The following is a 21,637-nucleotide window of genomic DNA, read 5'->3' as shown; positions in this document are numbered from 1 at the left end:
GGCCCAGCATGCTTCCATTGCAGTACTCTGCTGCACATGTAAGTGCAAGAGATCCTGAAGCACTCACTCATCATGCGAAAGTACCAATGTGTTTCTTCATTGGTTGCTGGAAGAAACATCTTACAAAAACTCTCCAGATTATTGACTTTTTAAAGTTTTTCTAGGAAACGTTCTAGATGAATGCTTATTAGTCTTTGTCAGTATGTACTTTTTGCAAAGTGTCTCTGTGGCGCAATCGGTTAGTGTGTTCAGCTATTTATCAAAAGGTTGGTGGTTCAATCCCACCCAGGGACGTAATTGACCTTGTGATCAGATTTTGGTGATATTTAAGTAGACAAGTCAAAATTGCAAACCCCCTCTTATGGTGTAGGGTACCTGGCCTTCTCTGATGTAATCAGAGTTAGATTTGATTAAGTGATTTTATAAAAAAAAACAGCTAGGAAGCACAATTTAGCAGTGGGTTGCAGAGAAAAAGAAAAATGCTGGCAGAAAAATCCAATTGAGTGATTAAACAGCTCTTCATTTTCTGGCTTTATTTTTATGATAACAAATTTGTTATCTGAAAAGTGTCCACAAAGCCAAGTATCTGATTAACATCTTTGTAGGGATGGTTTTTCACCTATTACTAAATTAAACTTGCTTCATTGGAAAGGCAGCAAGATGCATCCTCATTTCAATATCTACGGAAATAATACAGGTTGACACCAGGAAACATTAACGCCACTGCATCTTTGCTGTTTTCTCATGTGGAAGTCTGTTTAATGTGAAAACAAGGTGATATCTAATTAGCACACAGGTAAGGAATTAAGAAAATCTTTATTTAAGGGTGAAGATGTTTCTCACAAAATCGTTGCCCCAATGCATCATTGAAATTCAAGCTGGAAAGATGATTTTAATATATCACTTGTACATTTTGTATTGCTCTTCTGGTGACAATGTAGTTTGTTTTTGTCAATTACCATTTTAATAATCGGGTAAAGAAAATTAATTGGATTTTTGAAAGAAAACAATACTGTCAATATACTATTAAAACAAATTAAAATGGTAAAAGTTATTGTACTTTAAGTAAAAATAAAAGAGCAAAAATATCAATCCCAGTTTTGGATTACTTTAATTAACAAAGAAAAATGCATATAGCAGAGGATAGTTTCAATCTGCCTACCTCTGGGTTATGGATTATGGACCCAGCACTTCCATTACAGTACTCTGCTGCACATGTAAGTGCAAAAGATCCTGAAGCACTCACTCATCATGGGAAAGTACCAATGTGTTTCTTCATTGGTTGATGGAAGAAACATCTTACAAAAACTCTCCACATTATTGACTTTTTAAAATGTTTCTAGGAATCGTTCTAGATGAATGCTTATTAGCCTTTGTCAGTATGGACTTTTGCAAAGTGTTGCTGTGGCGCAATCAGTAAGGCTATTAACCAAAAGGTTGGTGGTTCAATCCCACCCAGGGACTTAATTGACCTTGTTATCAGATTTTGGTGATCTTTAAGTAGACAAGTCAAAATTTCAAACCCCCTGTTATGGTGTAGGGTACCTGGCCTTCTCTGATGTAATCAGAGTTAGATTTGATTCAGTGAATTTATAAAAACAGCTAGGAAGCACAATTTAGCAGTGGGTTGCAGAGAAAAAGAAATATGCTGGCAGAAAAATCCAATTGAGTGATTAAACAGCTCTTCATTTTCTGGCTTTATTTTATGCTAACAAATTTGTGCTCTGAAAAGTGTCCACAAAGCCAAGTATCTGATTAACACCTTTGTAGGGATGGTTTTTCACCTATTATTAAATTAAACTTGCTTCATTGGAAAGGCAGCAAGTGATGTCATCCAAGCAGTGGGTCAAAGTTGGCTTCAAACCTCGTCTGCTTATGAAAAGAGAAAAGGGGTATGCAGGGCATGGCGGCCTTTTGCGGTGCTTGGATGACCCCTAGTTCGCATTAAATAATGCAGTCGAGTTTCCCACATTTGGGGAAATCACAGGGGTCAGCATACCCAGAATGCAATGAATGAACCGCTCCCTGGGAGAACAGTCTTCATGACCATGGTATCTCCTATGCAAAATAAGTATGATTTGGGATAGGGCTGGGGAGGGCCTCTGCTCAGGCACATCTCTGTCAAGTAAAGGAGATTCAACTGAGGCAGCACAAGGGAACTCTCATCTGGGGACAACAACTGCAGGGAGAACACATATTTTCAGATGAACATGGGAGGGCAGAAGGCTGCCTAATACTGAAGCACCCCCAAACAACAAACCAAATGCAACAACTAGTGCAAGCATTCCTGGGGGAAGGCCTGCAGCAGATGGATTTGCATATGGCGATGTCATCCAAGCAGTGGGTCAAAGTTGGCTTCAACCCTCGTCTGCATATGAAAAGAGAAAAGGGGCGTGCAGGGCATGGCGGCCTTTTGCGGCACTTGGATGACCCCTAGTTCACATTTCTTGCAGCAGCTGGGCACTGTAACAGCTCCAGAGCTGCTCTGTATGGCAAGTAAAAGGGTGTGGGCCCTGCAGCACTACCTGTAGTTCGCATTGTGCGAGACCCCTAGTTCGCATTAAACACCCCCACCCTCCTTCGGTGTGGGGCTCATGTTGGCCATGCCCCAGCCCCTGAAGCATTCACGCTGATTTCTTGCAGCAGCTGGGCACTGTAACAGCTCAAGAGCTGCTCTGTAAGGCAAGTAAAAGGGTGTGGGCCCTGCAGCACTACCTGTAGTTTGCATTGTGCTTTGGAAGGCACAAAGTAAGCAGACGGGAGGAGAAGTCAGGATAGTGCACAAGGGTATAGACGGGAGGGGCTCAAGAAAAAAGAAGTGGAAACAGACAGCAAACTAGGCTTCCAATGCACAATGCAAACTACAGGTAGTGCTGCAGGGCCCACACCCTTTTACTTGCCTTACAGAGCAGCTCTGGAGCTGTTTAATCACTCAATTGGATTTTTCTGCCAGCATAATTTTTCTCTTACGTCCTAGAGGATGCTGGGGACTCCGTAAGGACCATGGGGGATAGACGGGCTCCGCAGGAGACATGGGCACTTTAAGAAAGACTTTAGATCTGGGTGTGCACTGGCTCCTCCCTCTATGCCCCTCCTCCAGACCTCAGTTTACTACTGTGCCCAGAGGAGACTGGGTGCTTTTCAGGGAGCTCTCCTGAGTTTCCTGACAGAAAGTATATTTGTTAGATTTTTTTATTTTCAGGGAGCCTGCTGGCAACAGACTCTCTGCATCGAGGGGCGGAGGGGAGAGATGCACACCTACTTCTGTGAGTTGATAGGCTCTGCTTCTTAGGCTACTGTACAGCATTAGCTCCAGAGGGATCGGTACGCAGGTCTCACCCTCGCCGTCCGTCCCAGCGCCGCGCCGCCGTCCCCCTCGCAGAGCCGGAAGATAGAAGCCGGGTGAGTATGAGAAGAAAAGAAGACTTCAGAGGCGGCGGAAGACTTCATGATCTTCACTGAGGTAACGCACAGCAGTAAAGCTGTGCTCCATTGCTCCCATACACCTCTCACACGGCAGTCAGTGTAAGGGTGAAGGGCGCAGGGGGGACGCCCTGGGCAGCAATATAGACCTCTCTTTGGCAAATTAAATATATATGCAGCTAGGCACTGTATATATATATATAAGAGCCCCCGCCAATTTTTTACTATATTTGAGCGGGACAGAAGCCCGTCGCTGAGGGGGTGGGGCTTCTCCCTCAGCACTCACCAGCGCCATTTTCTCCACGGCACCGCTGAGGGGAAGCTCCACGGACTCTCCCCTGCTTATACCACGGTAGAAAGAGGGTCTTAAAGAAGAGGGGGGCACATAATTAGGCGCATATATATATGGAAATACAGCGCTACTGGGTAAACATAAAATTATTGTGTTTTTTTCCTGGGTCATATAGCGCTGGGGTGTGTGCTGGCATACTCTCTCTCTCTGTCTCTCCAAAGGGCCTTGTTGGGGAACTGTCCTCAGATAAGAGGATTCCCTGAGTGTATGGTGTGTCGGTACACGTGTGTCGACATGTCTGAGGTAGAAGGCTCTCCTAGAGAGGAGCAGGAGCAAATTAATGTGGTGTCTCCATCGACAACGCCGACACCTGACTGGATGGATATGTGGAATGTTTTAAGTGCTAATGTAAACTTATTACACAAGAGATTAGACAAAGCTGAAGCTAGGGAACAGTCAGGGAGTCAACCCATGCCTGTCCCTATGTCGCAGGGACCTTCGGGTCTCAAAAGCGCCCACTATCCCAAATAGTTGACACAGATACCGACACGGATTCTGACTCCAGTGTCGACTACTATGATGCAAAGTTACAGCCAAAATTGGCTAAATGTATTCGATATATGATTATTGCACTAAAAGATGTTTTGCACATCACAGAGTCCCCTGTCCCTGACACGAGGGTACACATGTATAAGGGAAAGAAACCTGAGAAAACCTTTCCCCCCTCACATGAGTTGAACGAATTATGTGAAAAAGCTTGGGAATCTCCAGACAAAAAGCTGCAGATTCCCAAAAGGATTCTTATGGCGTATCCTTTCCCGCCAATGGACAGGATACGGTGGGAATCCTCCCCTAGGGTGGATAAAGCATTGACACGCTTATCCAAAAAGGTAGCGCTGCCATCCCAGGATACGGCTACCATCAGGGACCCTGCTGACCGCAAGCAGGAGGTTACCCTAAAGTCCATTTACACACATTCTGGTACCTTACTCAGACCGGCAATTGCGTCGGCCGGGGTTGTAGCGCGGTGGCAGCATGGACAGATACCTTATCAGCAGAGATTGAGACCCTAGATAAGGATGCTATGTTATTGACCATAGGGCATATAAAAGATGCTGTCCTATATATGAGAGATGCTCAAAGTGACATTAGTCTACTGGGTTCTAGAATAAACGCTATGTCGATTTCTGCAAGATGAGTCCTATGGACCCGGCAATGGACAGGTGATGCCGACTCAAAAAGGCATATGGAGGTTTTACCTTACAGGGGTGAGGAATTGTTTGGGGAAGGTCTCTCGGACCTAGTCTCCACAGCTACAGCTGGTAAATCAAATTTTTTGCCTTATATTCCCTCACAGCCTAAGAAAGCACCACATTATCAAATGCAGTCCTTTCGATCACAGAGAAACAAGAAAGTACGAGGTGCGTCGTTTCTTGCCAGAGGTAAGGGCAGAGGGAAGAAGCTGCACAACACAGCTAGTTCCCAGGAACAGAAGTCCTCCCCGGCCTCTACAAAATCCACTGCATGACGCTGGGGCTCCGCTAAAGGAGTCCGCCCAGTTGGGGGCACGTCTTCGAGTTTTCAGCCACATCTGGGTTCATTCGCAGGTGGATCCCTAGGCAATAGAAATTGTTTCTCAGGGTTACAAGCTGAAATTCGAAGAGGTGCCTCCTCGCCGGTTTTTCAAATCGGCCCTACCATCTTCTCCCCAGGAAAGGGAGATAGTGTTAAATGCAATTCACAAATTGTATCTTCAACAGGTGGTGGTCAAGGTTCCCCTGCTTCAACAAGGAAAGGGAAATTATTCGACCCTGTTTGTAGTCCCAAAACCGGACGGTTTGGTCAGACCCATATTAAATTTAAAATCCCTGAACCTATACTTGAAAAGGTTCAAGTTCAAGATGGAATCGCTAAGAGCGGTCATCGCCAGCCTAGAAGGGGGGGATTTTATGATATCTCTGGACATAAAGGATGCATACCTTCATGTACTCATTTATCCACCTCATCAGGCGTACCTAAGATTTGCGGTACAGTATTGTCATTACCAATTTCAGACGTTGCCGTTTGGTCTCTCCAGAATTTTCTCCAAGAATTTTCACCAAGGTAATGACGGAAATTATGGTGCTCCTGCGAAAGCAAGGTGTCACAATTATCCCGTACTTGAACGATCTCCTCATAAAAGCGAGATCAAGAGAGCAGTTGCTGAACAGCGTATAACTTTCACTGAAGGTGTTACAGCAACACGGCTGGATTCTCAATATCCCGAAGTCGCAGTTGGTTCCTACGACTCGTCTGACTTTGCTTGGGCATTATTCTGGATACGGACCAGAAAAGGGTTTATCTTCCGATAGAAAAGGCCCAGGAACTCATGACTCTGGTCAGGAACCTATTGAAACCAAAACAGGTGTCAGTGCATCACTGCACTCGAGTCCTGGGAATGATGGTGGCATCATACGAGGCCATTCCCTTCGGCAGGTTCTATGCGAGGATCTTGCAATGGGACCTACTGGACAAGTGGTCCGGGTCACATCTACAGATTCATCAGTTGATCACCCTGTCCCCCAGGGCCAGGGTATCTCTCCTGTGGTGGCTGCAGAGTGCTCACCTTCTAGAGGGCCGCAGGTTCGGCATTCAGGACTGGATCCTGGTGACCACGAACGCGAGCCTCCGAGGTTGGGGAGCAGCCACACAGGGAAGAAATTTCCAAGGTCTTTGGTCAAGTCAGGAGACTTGTCTTCACATCAACATCCTGGAGCTAAGGGCCATATACAACGCCCTATGTCAAGCGGAGACCTTACTTCGCGACCAACCAGTTCTGATCCAGTCAGACAACGTCACCGCAGTAGTTCATGTAAACCGCCAAGGCGGCACAAGGAGCAGAGTGGCGATGGCGGAAGCCACCAGAATTCTTCGCTGGACGGAGAATCATGTAAGCGCACTGTCAGCAGTGTTCATTCCGGGAGTGGACAACTGGGAAGCAGACTTCCTCAGCAGACACAACCTACATCCAGGAGAGTGGGGACTCCATCAGGAAGTCTTCGCACAGATTGCAAGTCGGTGGGGACTGTTCCAGATAGACATGATGGCGTCCCGCCTCAACAAAAAGCTACAGAGGTATTGCACCAGGTCAAGAGACCCTCAGGCAGTAGCTGTAGACGCCCTAGTGACACCGTGGGTGTTCCGGTCGGTCTATGTATTTCCTCCTCTACCTCTCATACCCAAGGTGTTGATAATAGTAAGAAAAAGAGGAGTAAGAACAATTCTCATTGTTTCAGATTGGCCGCGAAGGACCTGGTATCCAGATCTGCAGGAAATGCTCACAGAAGATCCGTGGCCACTTCCTCTAAGACAGGACCTGTTGCAACAGGGGCCCTGTCTGTTCCAAGACTTACCGCGGCTGCGTTTGACGGCATGGCGGTTGAACGCCGGATCCTAGCGGAAAAGGGTATTCCAGATGAGGTCATTCCTACGCTAATAAAGGCTAGGAAGGACGTGACATCTAAACATTATCACTGTATATGGCGAAAATATGTTTCTTGGTGTGAGGCCAGGAATGCTCATACGGAAGAATTCCACCTGGGCCACTTCCTTCACTTCCTACAAACTGGAGTGAATTTGGGCCTAAAATTAGGCTCTATTAAGGTTCAGATTTTGGCCTTATCCATTTTCTTTCAAAAGGAATTGGCCTCTCTTCCTGAAGTAAGTACAAACTTTTGTGAAGGGAGTACTGCATATTCAGCCTCCTTTTGTACCTCCGGTGGTCCCTTGGGACCTTAACGTGGTGTTAAGGTTATGGTTTGAACCACTTAAAATGGTGGAGTTTAAATATCTCACTTGGAAGGTGGTCATGTTATTAGCCTTGGCTTCCGCTAGGCGAGTGTCGGAATTAGCAGCTTTATCACATAAAATCCCCTATCTGGTTTTCCATATGGATAGAGCGGAATTGCAGACCCGTCCTCAATTCCTGCTAAAAGTGGACTCATCCTTTCATATGAACCAACCTATCGTGATGCCTGTGGCTACGCGTGACTTGGAGGATTCCGAGTCCCTTGATGTGGTCAGGGCTTTGAAAATTTACGTGGCCAGAACGGCTAGAGTCAGAAAAACAGAAGCACTGTTTGTCCTGTATGCAGCCAACAAGATTGGCACCCCTGCTTCAAAGCAGACTATTGCTCTCTGGATCTGTAACACGATTCAGCAGGCGCATTCTATGGCGGGATTGCCGTTGCCTAATTCAGTCAAGGCCCATTCCACTAGGAAGGTGGGCTCTTCTTGGGCAGCTGCCCGAGGGGTCTCGGCACTACAGCTGTGCCGAGCTGCTACTTGGTCGGGTTCAAACACCTTTGCAAAGTTCTATAAGTTTGATACCCTGGCTGAGGAGGACCTCCTGTTTGCTCAATCGGTGCTGCAGAGTCATCCGCAGGAGCCCGTTTGGGAGCTTTGGTATAATCCCCATGGTCCTTACGGAGTCCCCAGCATCCTCTAGGACGTAAGAGAAAATAAGATTTTAAACCTACCGGTAAATCTTTTTCTCGTAGTCCGTAGAGGATGCTGGGTGCCCGTCCCAAGTGCGGACTACTTCTGCAAGACTTGTATATAGTTATTGCTTACATAAGGGTTATATGTTAGTTTTCATCGGTCTTGGACTGATGCTATGTTGTTTTCATACTGTTAACTGGGTAGTATATCACAAGTTATACGGTGTGATTGGTGTGGCTGGTATGAATCTTGACCTTGGATTAACAAAAATCCTTTCCTCGTACTGTCCGTCTCCTCTGGGCACAGTTTCTCTAACTGAGGTATGGAGGAGGGGCATAGAGGGAGGAGCCAGTGCACACCCAGATCTAAAGTCTTTCTTAAAGTGCCCATGTCTGCTGCGGAGCCCGTCTATCCCCCATGGTCCTTACGGAGTCCCCATCATCCTCTACGGACTACGAGAAAAATTTTTTACCGGTAGGTTTAAAATGTTATTTTTTTCTCTGCAACCCACTGCTAAATTGTGCTTCCTAGCTGTTTTTTATAAAATCACTTAATTAAATCTAACTCTGATTATGTCAGAGAAGGCCAGGTACCCTACACCATAAGAGGGGGTTTGAAATTTTGACTTGTCTACTTAAAGATCACCAAAATCTGATCACAAGGTCAATTACATCCCTGGGTGGGATTGAACCACCAACCTTTTGGTTAATAGCCCATGTAAGTGAAAGAGATCCTGAAGCACTCACTCATCATGGGAAAGTACCAATGTGTTTCTTACAAAAATTCTCCAGATTATTGACTTTTTAAAGTTTTTCTAGGAAACGTTCTAGATGAATGCTTATTAGCCTTTGTCAGTATCTACTTTTGCAAGGTGTCTATGTGGCGCAATCGGTTAGCATGTTTGGCTTTTAACCAAAAGGTTGGTGGTTCAATCCCACCCAGGGATGTATTTGACCTTGTAATCAGATTTTGGTGATCTTTAAGTAGACAAGTCAAAATTTCAAACCCCCTCTTATGGTGTAGGGTACCTGGCCTTCTCTGATGTAATCAGAGTTAGATTTGATTAAGTGATTTTATAAAAAAACAGCTAGGAAGCACAATTTAGCAGTGGGTTGCAGAGAAAAAAAATTATGCTGGCAGAAAAGTCCAATTGAGTGACGAAACAGCTCTTCATTTTCTGATTTTATGTTTATGCTAACAAATTTGCTCTATGAAAAGTGTCCACAAAGCCAAGTCTCTGATTAACACCTTTGTAGGAATGGTTTTTCACATATTACTGAATTAAACTTGCTTCATTGGAAAGGCAGCAAGATGCATCCTCATTTCAATGTCTACTGAAATAATACAGGTTGACACCAGGAAACATAAACGTCACTGCATCCTTGCTGCTTCCTCATGGGGAAGTCTGTTTAATGTGAAAACAAGGTGATATCTAATCAGCACACAGGTAAGGAATTAAGAAAATCTTTCTTTATGGGTGAAGATGTTTCTCACAAAATTGTTGTACCAAAGCATCATTGAATTTCAAGCTGGAAAGATGATTTTAATATATCACTTGTACATTTTGTACTGCTCTTCTGGTGACAATGTAGTTTGTTTTTGTCAATTACCATTTTAATAATAGGGTAAAGAAAATTAAGTGGATTTTTGAAAGAAAACAATACTGTCAATATACTATTAAAACAAATTAAAATGGTAAAAGTTATTGTACTTTAAGTAAAAATAAAAGAGCCAAAATATCAATCCCAGTTTTGGATTACTTTAATTAACAAAAAACAATGCATATAGCAGAGGATAGTTTCAATCTGCCTATCTCTGGGTTATGGGCCCAGCATGCTTCCATTGCAGTACTTTGCTGCTCATGTAAGTGCAAGAGATCCTGAAGCACTCACTCATCATGGGAAAGTACCAATGTGTTTCTTACAAAAACTCTCCAGATTATTGACTTTTTAAAGTTTTTCTGGGAAACGTTCTAGATGAATGCTTATTAGCCTTTGTCAGTATATACTTTTACGAGGTGTCTCTGTGGTGCAATCGGTTAGCATGTTTGGCTATTAACCAAAAGGTTGGTGGTTCAATCCCACCCATGGATGTAATTGACCTTGTGATTAGATTTTGGTAATCTTTAAGTAGACAAGTCAAAATGTCAAACTCCCTCTTATGGTGTAGGGTACCTGGCCTTCTCTGATGTAATCAGAGTTAGATTTGATTAAGTGATTTTATAAAAAACAGCTAGGAAGCACAATTTAGCAGTGGGTTGCAGAGAAAAAAAATTATGCTGGCAGAAAAGTCCAATTGAGTGATTAAACAGCTCTTCATTTTCTGATTTTATGTTTATGCTAACAAATTTGCTCTCTGAAAAGTGTCCACAAAGCCAAGTCTCTGATTAACACCTTTGTAGGAATGGTTTTTCACCTATTACTGAATTAAACTTGCTTCATTGGAAAGGCAGCAAGATGCATCCTCATTTCAATGTCTACTGAAATAATACAGGTTGACACCAGGAAACATAAACGTCACTGCATCCTTGCTGCTTCCTCATGGGGAAGTCTGTTTAATGTGAAAACAAGGTGATATCTAATCAGCACACAGGTAAGGAATTAAGAAAATCTTTCTTTATGGGTGAAGATGTTTCTCAAAAAATTGTTGCACCAAAGCATCATTGAAATTCAAGTGGAAAGATGATTTTAATATATCACTTGTACATTTTGTACTGCTCTTCTGGTGACAATGTAGTTTGTTTTTGTCAATTACCATTTTAATAATAGGGTAAAGAAAATTAAGTGGATTTTTGAAAGAAAACAATACTGTCAATATACTATTAAAACAAATTAAAATGGTAAAAGTTATTGTACTTTAAGTAAAAATAAAAGAGCCAAAATATCAATCCCAGTTTTGGATTACTTTAATTAACAAAAAACAATGCATATAGCAGAAGATAGTTTCAATCTGCCTACCTCTGGGTTATGGGCCCAGCATGCTTCCGTTGCAGTACTCTGCTGCTTATGTAAGTGCAAGAGATCCTGAAGCACTCACTCATCATGGGAAAGTAGCAATGTGTTTCTTACAAAAACTCTCCAGATTATTGACTTTTTAAAGTTTTTCTAGGAAACGTTCTAGATTGATGCTTATTAGCCTTTGTCAGAATAAACTTTTACGAGGTGTCTCTGTGGTGCAATCGGTTAGCATGTTTGGCTATTAACCAAAAGGTTGGTGGTTCAATCCCACCCAGGGATGTAATTGACCTTGTGATCAGATTTTGGTGATCTTTAAGTAGACAAGTCAAAATTTCAAACCCCCTCTTATGATGTAGGGTACCTGGCCTTCTCTGATGTAATCAGAGTTAGATTTGATTAAGTGATTTTATAAAAAACAGCTAGGAAGCACAATTTAGCAGTGGGTTGCAGAGAAAAAAAAATTATGCTGGCAGAAAAGTCCAATTGAGTGATTAAACAGCTCTTCATTTTCTGACTTTATTTTTATGCTAACAAATTTGCTCTCTGAAAAGTGTCCACAAAGCCAAGTCTCTGATTAACACCTTTGTAGGAATGTTTTTTCACCTATTACTGAATTAAACTTGCTACATTGGAAAGGCAGCAAGATGCATCCTCATTTCAATGTCTACTGAAATAATACAGGTTGACACCAGGAAACATAAACGTTACTGCATCCTTGCTGCTTTCTCATGTGGAAGTCTGTTTAATGTGAAAACAAGGTAATATCTAATCAGCACACAGGTAAGGAATTAAGAAAATCTTTCTTTATGGGTGAAGATGTTTCTCACAAAATTGTTGTCCCAATGCATCATTGAAATTCAAGATGGAAGATGATTTTAATATATCACTTGTACATTTTGCATTGCTCTTCTGGTGACAATGTAGTTTGTTTTTGTCAATTACCATTTCAGTAATAGGGTAAAGAAAATTAAGTGCATTTTTTAAAGAAAACAATGCTGTCAATATACTATTAAAACAAATTAAAATGATAAAAGTTATTGTACTTTAAGTAAAAATAAAAGAGCCAAAATATCAATCCCAGTTTTTGATTACTTTAATTATAAAAAAAAAATGCACATAGCAGAGGATAGTTTCGATCAATCGACCTCTGGGTTATGGGCCTAGCATCCTTCCATTGCACTACTCTGCTGCTCATGGAAGTCCGAGAGATCCTGAAGACTAAATTGATTAAAGGCCTAAAAGTACTGGACTATAAGGAAAGACTTACTAGGCTGAATATGTATACACTAGAAAAGAGGTGCCTAAGAGGAGATATTATTAATATCTTCAAATATGTAAAGATACATAACAAAGAGTTATCAGAGGAATTATTTATTAAAAGAACACGTGGTCACTCGCTGCGACTGGAGGAAAGTTCAGAACGCAATGGAGGAAAGGGTTCTTAACTGTTAGGGCAATCAGGATGTGGAATTCCCTGCCAGGGAAGGTGGTAATGGCGGACTCTGTAATTGGATTTAAAAAAGGAATGGATACATTTCTGAATGAAAAAGCTATCCAAGGTTATAATACTTAAAATATCAACAAGGTTAATCCGGGGGTAACATGAGTTATAGTAGCTAACTAGTCATAAAACATTATTCAGCAAGTATGTAGAATCATCACAACTTAAAACAGGTTGAACACGATGGGCAATTTGCCTCTATTCAACCTCAAAAACTATGTTACTATATTACTGTAGTATACAGAACACCACAATGCAATGAGCAGTGATAGTGAGCACTGATGAGGATACTAGAACTGACACTGAGCAGCAAGATGCAGCACTGGACTATTAGTAATGTACTGTAGTATGCTGAGCACCACAATGCAGCACAAGACAATGAGCAGTGATACTGAGCACTGATGAGGATACTACTGAGAACTGACACTGAGCAGGAGAGACACACTACTAGTATTACTGAGCAGCAATAAGTAACCACTGATACTGAGCACTGATATTGAGATTTCCACTGAGAGAACATAGCCACGTCCTCTCCGCTCTCTCTTCAATGCACGAGTAAAAATGGCGGCAACGCGCAGCTCTATATATAATATCCGAATCTCGCGAGAATCCGACAGCGGGATGATGACATTTTCCCTTGTTCAGGTTTTCCGAGTCAGGCGGGAACAACCGAGCCTGCCTCAGACCAGTGTAAACAACGTGGAGTTCGTGGGGAATTCGGTTCTCGGAGAACCGAACCCGCTCCTCTCTACCTTATACCCATCAATTTTTTTTATTTTCAATCTAAGCCCCTGCAGTTTTCTGTAAGCATCTGCTTCGCTATCATGATCAACAAGTCACAAGGGCAAACACTCAGGGCTTGAGGCATAGATCTTTGGACCAGCTGCTACAAGCATGGCAGAGGTGTCACTATCACTGGTGACACCCAGAGAGGTGGCGAGGGAGATTGTAATGCAGTGCGTGCAAATAAGCAGCGCAATGGTAAAAAGGAGGCATGATTTCATAGGTAGGGGCGTGGCCTGGTGGCCTGAATCTACATTTTGTTGCTCCGGGTGTCCCGGGGGTTGGGGGCTGCACCCGGGGACTAGTGTGTAAGCGGTGCTGGCTCCTGCACAGTGACAGGGCATGGCCACCCAGTATGACACCTCCCTTCTTGACCATGCTGTAATTGCAGTCGCACTGCAGTTCAGCGTGATCATAAACAATGGTGTAGCCTCCTGCTGGTGCAGACTGTATGTGCGCGCAGGAAGCCGCCACCATTTTTGTGATCACAGCGGCTGAATGTGATGTCATACAGCCGCTGTGACCACGCCCCCTGTGTCTCCTCCATTGCAGACCCCATTTTGAAGCCTTGCCCCCGCACTGCTCCATCCCTGACTTGGAAATGGAGTGTTGCTGACCCCACTCTCCCCCCCTGCCCCGATTGACAGGCAGAGGCGATCGCATGCAGGCACATGCATATGCTCTTAGCAATTTTTGCAGTTGGATCGCTTATTGTGATTGCAATCCAACCTGAATCAGGCCCTATTACCTATCACAATGCGCTGCGGGCAGTACAAAATTGGGTTAATATAGGAGAAAAACCCCCAGACCTGTGCTCCTTAACTGTACCTGGTGGCTAGTGGAGCGGCTGCCCAGTAATCAGTGTCCACCCCAGTGCGCACACGGCCCACCCCCTACGGCCACGCTCCCCTTTATCAGCGGCCTCGTGATCCGGAAGGGCGGTGTGTGTGTGTGACTGACCTTAGGAAGAAACCGGAGCCTCCGCTGCAGTGACCCAGCAACCAGGGCACGGGAGTATACAGCGCCGCTGGGAGTGATGAAGCTGCAGTAAAGATGTCTATTAGACCTAGCCTGCTGCAGCCCTTGTAGATTATCATAAAACAAGTTCTTCTTTTCTTGTCAAAATTAATAGCTAAGAATAGGCTGCCTGAGGCAGGCCCCTGTTAAGTGGCCTGCTACTGAAGGCACCAACTACAAACTGAGCTCCCTGTTCATGGAAGCGGGGTTATAGAGGAGGATGCGCTGAGCATCTTGGGAACAGTCAAAAGCTTTGAGCCGGTTGGTGCCTCAGATCAAGATCCTACTCTACACCCCAATGTGAATCCTTGTGGAGTCCAGTGTACCCCACAGAAGAAATTAATGTGTCACACCCATTGGCAGCAACCTAAGAATAGCTGCTGACGGGCACAATTGAGAAAGGAAGGGGGGGGGGGGCATTTGAATCCAGCACATAGATGCAATTCAAATATGTAATTTGTACCTTCCTATTTTAAAATATAATGGATGAACCTCACCCTGTGAGAACAATCTTCATGATCAAGAGATCTAATATGTAAAATAAGTATGAGTTGGGATAGGGCTGGGGAGGGTGGCAGCTCGGGCAGCCCCTCCCCCGTCAAGTTAAGGAGATTCAACTGAGGAAGCACAAGGGAACTCTCGTCTGGGGACAACAACTGCAGGGAGACCACATCTTTTCAGATGAACATGGGAGGGCGGAAGGCTGCCTAATACTTAAGCACCATCAAATATCAAACCATATCCAACAACTAGTACAAGCATTCCTGGGGGAAGGTCTGCAGCAGACGGATTTGCATACGGTGATGTCATCCAAGCAGTGGGCCAAAGTTGGCTGGAACCCTCATCTGCATATAAAAAGAGAAAAGGGGCATGCAGGGCATGGCGGCCTTTTGCAGTGCTTGGATGACCCCTAGTTCGCATTAAACACCCCCACCCTCCTTTGGTGTGGGGCTCATGTTGGCCATGCCCCATCCCCTGAAGCATTCATGCTGATTTCTTGCAACAGCTGGGCACTGTAACAGCTCCAGAGCTGCTCTGTAAGGCAAGTAAAAGGGTGTGGGCCCTGCAGCACCACCTGTAGTTCGCATTGTGCGTTGGAAGGCACAAAGTAAGCAGACGGGAGGAGAAGTCAGGATAGTACACAAGGGCATCCTTTTTTCTTAGTCCATAGAGGATGCTGGGGTCACATTAAGAACCATGGGGTATAGACGGGATCCGCAAGAGACATGGGCACTTTAAGACTTTCAAAGGGTGTGAACTGGCTCCTCCCTCTTTGCCCCTCCTCCAGAATCCAGTTATAGGAACTGTGCCCAGGGAGACGGACATTTCGAGGAAAGGATTTATTGTTAAACTAAGGTGAGCATCTTACCAGCTCACACCTTAAGCATGCCGCAGAACGTGGCATTCAACAGAACACAAGCCAACGGCATGAACAATTGCAGCAAAAAGCTGACCAGAACCGTAACACAACATGTGTATAACCACAAGTAATAACTGCAGACACAGTATGGACTGGGACGGGTGCCCAGCATCCTCTACGTACTAAGAGAAAAGGATTTACCGGTAGGTATTAAAATCCTATTTTCTCATACGACCTAGAGGATGCTGGGGTCACATTAAGAACCATGGGGTTATACCAAAGCTCTTGAACGGGTGGGAGAGTGCGTACGACTCTGCAGCACCGAATGACCCAACTTGAGGTTATCATCAGCCAAGGTATCAAACTTGTAAAACTTAGCAAAAGTGTTTACTAAATAGCTGCTCTGCAAAGTTGCAATGCCGAGACTCCCCGACCAGCTGCCCAGGATGAACCCACCTTTCTAGTAGAATGGGTCTTCACCTAATTCAGTAACGGCAATCCTGCCGTGGAATGAGCATGCTGAATCTTACCACAGATCCAGCGCATAATGGTCTGCATGGAAGCAGGACACCCAATCCTGTTGGGAGCATACAGGACAAACAGAGCCTCTGTTTTCCTAATCTGAACCGTTCTGGTGACATAAATTTTCAAAGTTCTGACCACAGCCAGAGACTTTGACTCAACGAAGGTGTCAGTGGCCAAAGACACCATGTGGAAAGATGAACCACCTTTGGCAGAAATTGTTGACGTGTCCTCAATTCTGCTCTATCTTCATGAAAGATCAAATAAAGGCTCTTGTGATACTGCATGGTTTGTACTGTTTTCCATGTGCTCCCAGATCTTTCAAGCAAGTAGCATGGTCATGAAAGTTCTGTTTGAAAAGAAACAAACATTTACTGTCATTTTTATGCAAATAAACTTACATTAAAGCTAACAAGAAAGCACACTCGTTCTGTCTTTAAACTGATAAAAGAAACCCCAATAATATGGGGCATGCAAAAATTGAGATAAAACTCAGTTTTGCTCCTCTCCACGGAAATCTTTAATAAAAGGCGAAATATTTGTTAGTTCTGAAGAGAAACCAGAGCATGACCAAGATTCCACCTGTCGCCTGAGTGCCATGCCAGCAGTTCTCATTCAGCTCAAAGTGAGCACCCAATTTGAATGAAAGAAAGCAGATTTCTCACCAGGCTTCCCCTTGCTATAAACATGGTTTGTACTCTTTTCCATGTGCTCCCAGATCTTTCAAGCAATTAGTATAGTCAAGAAAGTTCTGTTTGAAAAGAAACAAACATTTACTGTCATTTCTATGCAAATGAGCTTACATTAAAGCACACTCGTTCTATCTTTAAACTGATAAAAGAAACCCCAATAAGGCGGGGCATGCAAAAATTGAGATAAAACTCAGTTTTGCTCCTCTCCACGGAAATCTTTAATAAAAGGCGAAAGATTTGTTCGTTCTGAAGAGAAACCAGAGCATGACTAAGATTCCACCTGTCGCCTGAGTGCCATGCCAGCAGTCCTCATTCAGCTCAAAATGAGCACCCAATTTGAAAGAAAGAAAGCAGATTTCTCACCAGACTTCCCCTTGCTATAAGCATGGTTTGTACTCTTTTCCATGTGCTCCCAGATCTTTCAAGCAATTAGTATGGTCAAGAAAGTTCTGCTTGAAAAGAAACAGACATTTATTGTCATTGTTATGCAAATAAACTTACATTAAAGCTAACAAGAAAGCACACTCGTTCTGTCTTTAATCTGATAAAAGAAACCCCAATAATATGGGGCATGCAAAAATTGAGATAAAGCTCAGTTTTGCTCCTCTCCACAGAAATCTTTAGTAAAAGGCGAAAGATTTGTTCGTTCTGAAGAGAAACCAGAGCATGACCAAGATTCCACCTGTCGCCTGAGTGCCATGCCAGCAGTCCTCATTCTGCTCAAAGTGAGCACCCAATTTGAAAGAAAGAAAGCAGATTTCTCACCAGGCTTCCCCTTGCTATAAACATGGTTTGTACTCTTTTCCATGTGCTCCCAGATCTTTCAAGCAATTAGTATAGTCAAGAAAGTTCTGTTTGAAAAGAAACAAACATTTACTGTCATTTCTATGCAAATGAGCTTACATTAAAGCACACTCGTTCTATCTTTAAACCGATAAAATAAAACCCCAATAAGATGGGGCATGCAAAAATTGAGATAAAACTCAGTTTTGCTCCTCTCCACGGAAATCTTCAGTAAAAGGCGAAAGATTTGTTCGTTCTGAAGAGAAACCAGAGCATGACCAAGATTCTACCTGTCGCCTGAGTGCCATGCCAGCAGTCCTCATTCTGCTCAAAGTGAGCACCCAATTTGAAAGAAAGAAAGCAGATTTCTCACCAGGCTTCCCCTTGCTATAAACATGGTTTGTACTCTTTTCCATGTGCTCCCAGATCTTTCAAGCAATTAGTATAGTCAAGAAAGTTCTGTTTGAAAAGAAACAAACATTTACTGTCATTTCTATGCAAATGAGCTTACATTAAAGCACACTCGTTCTATCTTTAAACTGATAAAAGAAACCCCAATAAGGCGGGGCATGCAAAAATTGAGATAAAACTCAGTTTTGCTCCTCTCCACGGAAATCTTTAATAAAAGGCGAAAGATTTGTTCGTTCTGAAGAGAAACCAGAGCATGACTAAGATTCCACCTGTCGCCTGAGTGCCATGCCAGCAGTCCTCATTCAGCTCAAAATGAGCACCCAATTTGAAAGAAAGAAAGCAGATTTCTCACCAGACTTCCCCTTGCTATAAGCATGGTTTGTACTCTTTTCCATGTGCTCCCAGATCTTTCAAGCAATTAGTATGGTCAAGAAAGTTCTGCTTGAAAAGAAACAGACATTTATTGTCATTGTTATGCAAATAAACTTACATTAAAGCTAACAAGAAAGCACACTCGTTCTGTCTTTAATCTGATAAAAGAAACCCCAATAATATGGGGCATGCAAAAATTGAGATAAAGCTCAGTTTTGCTCCTCTCCACAGAAATCTTTAGTAAAAGGCGAAAGATTTGTTCGTTCTGAAGAGAAACCAGAGCATGACCAAGATTCCACCTGTCGCCTGAGTGCCGTGCCAGCAGTCCTCATTCAGATCAAAGTGAGCGCCCAATTTGAAAGAAAGCAGATTTCTCACCTGTCTTCTCCTTGCTATAAGCATGGTTTGTACTGTATTCCATGTGCTCCCAGATCTTTCAATCAAGTAGCATGGTCAAGAAAGTTCTGTTTGAAAAGAAACAAACATTTACTGTCATTTCTATGCAAATGAGCTTACATTAAAGCACACTCATTCTATCTTTAAACCGATAAAAGAAACCCCAAAAAGATGGGGCATGCAAAAATTGAGATAAAACTCGGTTTTGCTCCTCTCCACGGAAATCTTTAGTAAAAGGCGAAAGATTTGTTCGTTCTGAAGAGAAACCAGAGCATGACCAAGATTTTTATCTGAAAATATGTGTTCTCCCTGCAGTTGTTGTCCCCAGATGAGAGTTCCTTTGTGCTGACTCAGTTGAATCTCCTTTACTTGACAGGGGGATGCTCGAGCAGCGACCCTCCCCAGCTCTAGCCCAACTCCTACTTACCTGCCAGGTGAGATACTATGATCATGAAGGTGCTTCTCCCAGGGCAAGGCTCACCCATTGCACTCTGGGTGTGCTGCTTCTGCGATTTCCCCAAATGTGGGAAACTTGACTGCATAATTTGTGTTTCCCCTGGTCGGCTCTCGTATAATTCAGATCTCTTTGTCTCAGGTCTCTCTCCAGCCTAGTTTGCTGTCTGTTTCCACTTCTCTTTTCTTGAGCCGCTCCCTTCTATGCCCTTGCGCACTATCCTGACTTCTCCCGTCTGCTTACTTCGTGCCTTCCAACGCACAATGCAAACTACAGGTAGTGCTGCAGGGCCCACACCCTTTTACTTGCCTTACAGAGCGTCTCTGGAGCAGTTACAGTGCCCAGCTGCTGCAAGAAATCAGCTTGAATGCTTCAGGGGCTGGGGCATAGCCAACATGAGCCCCACACCGAAGGAGGGTGGAGGTGTGTAATGCGAACTAGGGGTCATCCAAGCGCCGCAAAAGGCCGCCATGCCCTGCACGCCCCTTGTCTCTTTTCATATGCAGACGAGGGTTGAAGCCAACTTTGACCCACTGTTTGGATGACATCACCATATGCAAATCCATCTGCTGCAGGCCTTCCCCCAGGAATGCTTGCACTAGTTGTTGCATTTGGTTTGTTGTTTGGGGGTGCTTCAGTATTAGGCAGCCTTCTGCCCTCCCATGTTCATCTGAAAATATGTGTTCTCCCTGCAGTTGTTGTCCCCAGATGAGAGTTCCCTTGTGCTGCCTCAGTTGAATCTCCTTTACTTGACAGAGATGTGCCTGAGCAGCGGCCCTCCCCAGCCCTATCCCAAATCATACTTATTTTGCATAGGCGATACCATGGTCATGAAGATTGTTCTCCCAGTGTGAGGTTCATTCATTGCATTCTGGGTATGCTGACCCCTGTGATTTCCCCAAATGTGGGAAACTCGACTGCATTATTTGTGGTAGTGGGGGACTGTGTTTGTGCTTTCCTCTGGTCAGCTCTGGTAAAAATCAGATTTCTTTATCTCAGATCTTCCTCTAGCCTTGTTCTTCTTTCGAGAGTTCCCTTGTGCTGCCTCAGTTGGATCTCTTTCACTTGACAGGGGGGTACCCGAGCAGCGACCCTCCCCAGCTCTAGCCCAACTCCTACTTACCTGCCAGGTGAGATACTATGATCATGAAGGTGCTTCTCCCAGGGCAAGGCTCACCCATTGCACTCTGGTTGTGCTGCCCCTGCGATTTCCCCAAATGTGGGAAACTTGACTGCATAATTTGTGTTTCCCTTGGTCGGCTCTCGTATAATTCAGATCTCTTTGTCTCAGGTCTCTCTCCAGCCTAGTTTGCTGTCTGTTTCCACTTCTCTTTTCTTGAGCCGCTCCCTTTTATGCCCTTGCGCACTATCCTGACTTCTCCCGTCTGCTTACTTCGTGCCTTCCAACGCACAATGCAAACTACAGGTAGTGCTGCAGGGCCCACACCCTTTTACTTGCCGTACAGAGCAGCTCTGGAGCAGTTACAGTGCCCAGCTGCTGCAAGAAATCAGCTTGAATGCTTCAGGGGCTGGGGCATAGCCAACATGAGCCCCACACCGAAGGAGGGTGGAGGTGTGTAATGCGAACTAGGGGTCAGCCAAGCGCCGCAAAAGGCCGCCATGCCCTGCACGCCCCTTTTCTCTTTTCATATGCAGACGAGGGTTGAAGCCAACTTTGACCCACTGCTTGGATGGCATCACCATATGCAAATCCATCTGCTGCAGGCCTTCCCCCAGGAATGCTTGCACTAGTTGTTGCATTTGGTTTGTTGTTTGGGGGTGCTTCAGTATTAGGCAGCCTTCTGCCCTCCCATGTTCATCTGAAAATATGTGTTCTCCCTGCAGTTGTTGTCCCCAGATGAGAGTTCCCTTGTGCTGCCTCAGTTGAATCTCCTTTACTTGACAGAGATGCGCCTGAGCAGCGGCCCTCCCCAGCCCTATCCCAAATCATACTTATTTTGCATAGGAGAGACCATGGTCTTGAAGATTGTTCTCCCAGGGTAAGGTTCATTCATTGCATTCTGGGTATGCTGACCCCTGTGATTTCCCCAAATGTGGGAAACTCAACTGCATTATTTGTGGTAGTGGGGGACTGTGTTTGTGCTTTCCTCTGGTCAGCTCTGGTAAAAGTCAGATTTATTTGTTTCAGATCTTCCTCTAGCCTTGTTCTTCTTTCGAGAGTTCCCTTGTGCTGC

The 21,637-nt window shown here is 44.2% G+C and overlaps 12 non-coding genes and 1 pseudogene across 12 annotated transcripts; 5 read left to right on the top strand and 8 right to left on the bottom strand.

Moving 5' to 3' along the window:
* Window positions 1-1,896: 1,896 nt before the first annotated feature.
* LOC135009708 (U1 spliceosomal RNA) lies at window positions 1,897-2,075 on the bottom strand (annotated as a pseudogene).
* A 9,282-nt stretch (window positions 2,076-11,357) lies between these two features.
* TRNAN-AUU (transfer RNA asparagine (anticodon AUU)) lies at window positions 11,358-11,431 on the top strand. The gene has a single exon. It is a non-coding gene; the product is annotated as a tRNA-Asn (tRNA).
* A 5,355-nt stretch (window positions 11,432-16,786) lies between these two features.
* Window positions 16,787-16,902, bottom strand: LOC135009818 (U5 spliceosomal RNA). Its single transcript, XR_010209315.1, has one exon. It is a non-coding gene; the product is annotated as a U5 spliceosomal RNA (small nuclear RNA).
* Window positions 16,903-17,176: 274 nt separating this feature from the next.
* LOC135009786 (U5 spliceosomal RNA) lies at window positions 17,177-17,292 on the bottom strand. Its single transcript, XR_010209285.1, has one exon. It is a non-coding gene; the product is annotated as a U5 spliceosomal RNA (small nuclear RNA).
* Window positions 17,293-17,578: 286 nt separating this feature from the next.
* LOC135009739 (U5 spliceosomal RNA) lies at window positions 17,579-17,694 on the bottom strand. Its single transcript, XR_010209239.1, has one exon. It is a non-coding gene; the product is annotated as a U5 spliceosomal RNA (small nuclear RNA).
* A 275-nt stretch (window positions 17,695-17,969) lies between these two features.
* LOC135009757 (U5 spliceosomal RNA) lies at window positions 17,970-18,085 on the bottom strand. The gene has a single exon (XR_010209257.1). It is a non-coding gene; the product is annotated as a U5 spliceosomal RNA (small nuclear RNA).
* Window positions 18,086-18,359: 274 nt separating this feature from the next.
* On the bottom strand, window positions 18,360-18,475 carry LOC135009785 (U5 spliceosomal RNA). Its single transcript, XR_010209284.1, has one exon. It is a non-coding gene; the product is annotated as a U5 spliceosomal RNA (small nuclear RNA).
* A 286-nt stretch (window positions 18,476-18,761) lies between these two features.
* On the bottom strand, window positions 18,762-18,877 carry LOC135009738 (U5 spliceosomal RNA). The gene has a single exon (XR_010209238.1). It is a non-coding gene; the product is annotated as a U5 spliceosomal RNA (small nuclear RNA).
* Window positions 18,878-19,147: 270 nt separating this feature from the next.
* Window positions 19,148-19,263, bottom strand: LOC135009733 (U5 spliceosomal RNA). Its single transcript, XR_010209233.1, has one exon. It is a non-coding gene; the product is annotated as a U5 spliceosomal RNA (small nuclear RNA).
* A 144-nt stretch (window positions 19,264-19,407) lies between these two features.
* LOC135009610 (U1 spliceosomal RNA) lies at window positions 19,408-19,570 on the top strand. The gene has a single exon (XR_010209144.1). It is a non-coding gene; the product is annotated as a U1 spliceosomal RNA (small nuclear RNA).
* Window positions 19,571-20,241: 671 nt separating this feature from the next.
* LOC135009491 (U1 spliceosomal RNA) lies at window positions 20,242-20,405 on the top strand. Its single transcript, XR_010209032.1, has one exon. It is a non-coding gene; the product is annotated as a U1 spliceosomal RNA (small nuclear RNA).
* A 152-nt stretch (window positions 20,406-20,557) lies between these two features.
* LOC135009623 (U1 spliceosomal RNA) lies at window positions 20,558-20,720 on the top strand. The gene has a single exon (XR_010209156.1). It is a non-coding gene; the product is annotated as a U1 spliceosomal RNA (small nuclear RNA).
* A 671-nt stretch (window positions 20,721-21,391) lies between these two features.
* Window positions 21,392-21,555, top strand: LOC135009457 (U1 spliceosomal RNA). The gene has a single exon (XR_010208999.1). It is a non-coding gene; the product is annotated as a U1 spliceosomal RNA (small nuclear RNA).
* Window positions 21,556-21,637: the final 82 nt, after the last annotated feature.

This window comes from Pseudophryne corroboree, unplaced genomic scaffold (genome assembly GCF_028390025.1).
Source record: "Pseudophryne corroboree isolate aPseCor3 unplaced genomic scaffold, aPseCor3.hap2 scaffold_227, whole genome shotgun sequence".
Classification (NCBI taxonomy): domain Eukaryota; kingdom Metazoa; phylum Chordata; class Amphibia; order Anura; family Myobatrachidae; genus Pseudophryne; species Pseudophryne corroboree.
Note: the sequence above shows the minus strand (reverse complement) of the source record. Positions and strands in the feature narration are given on the sequence as shown.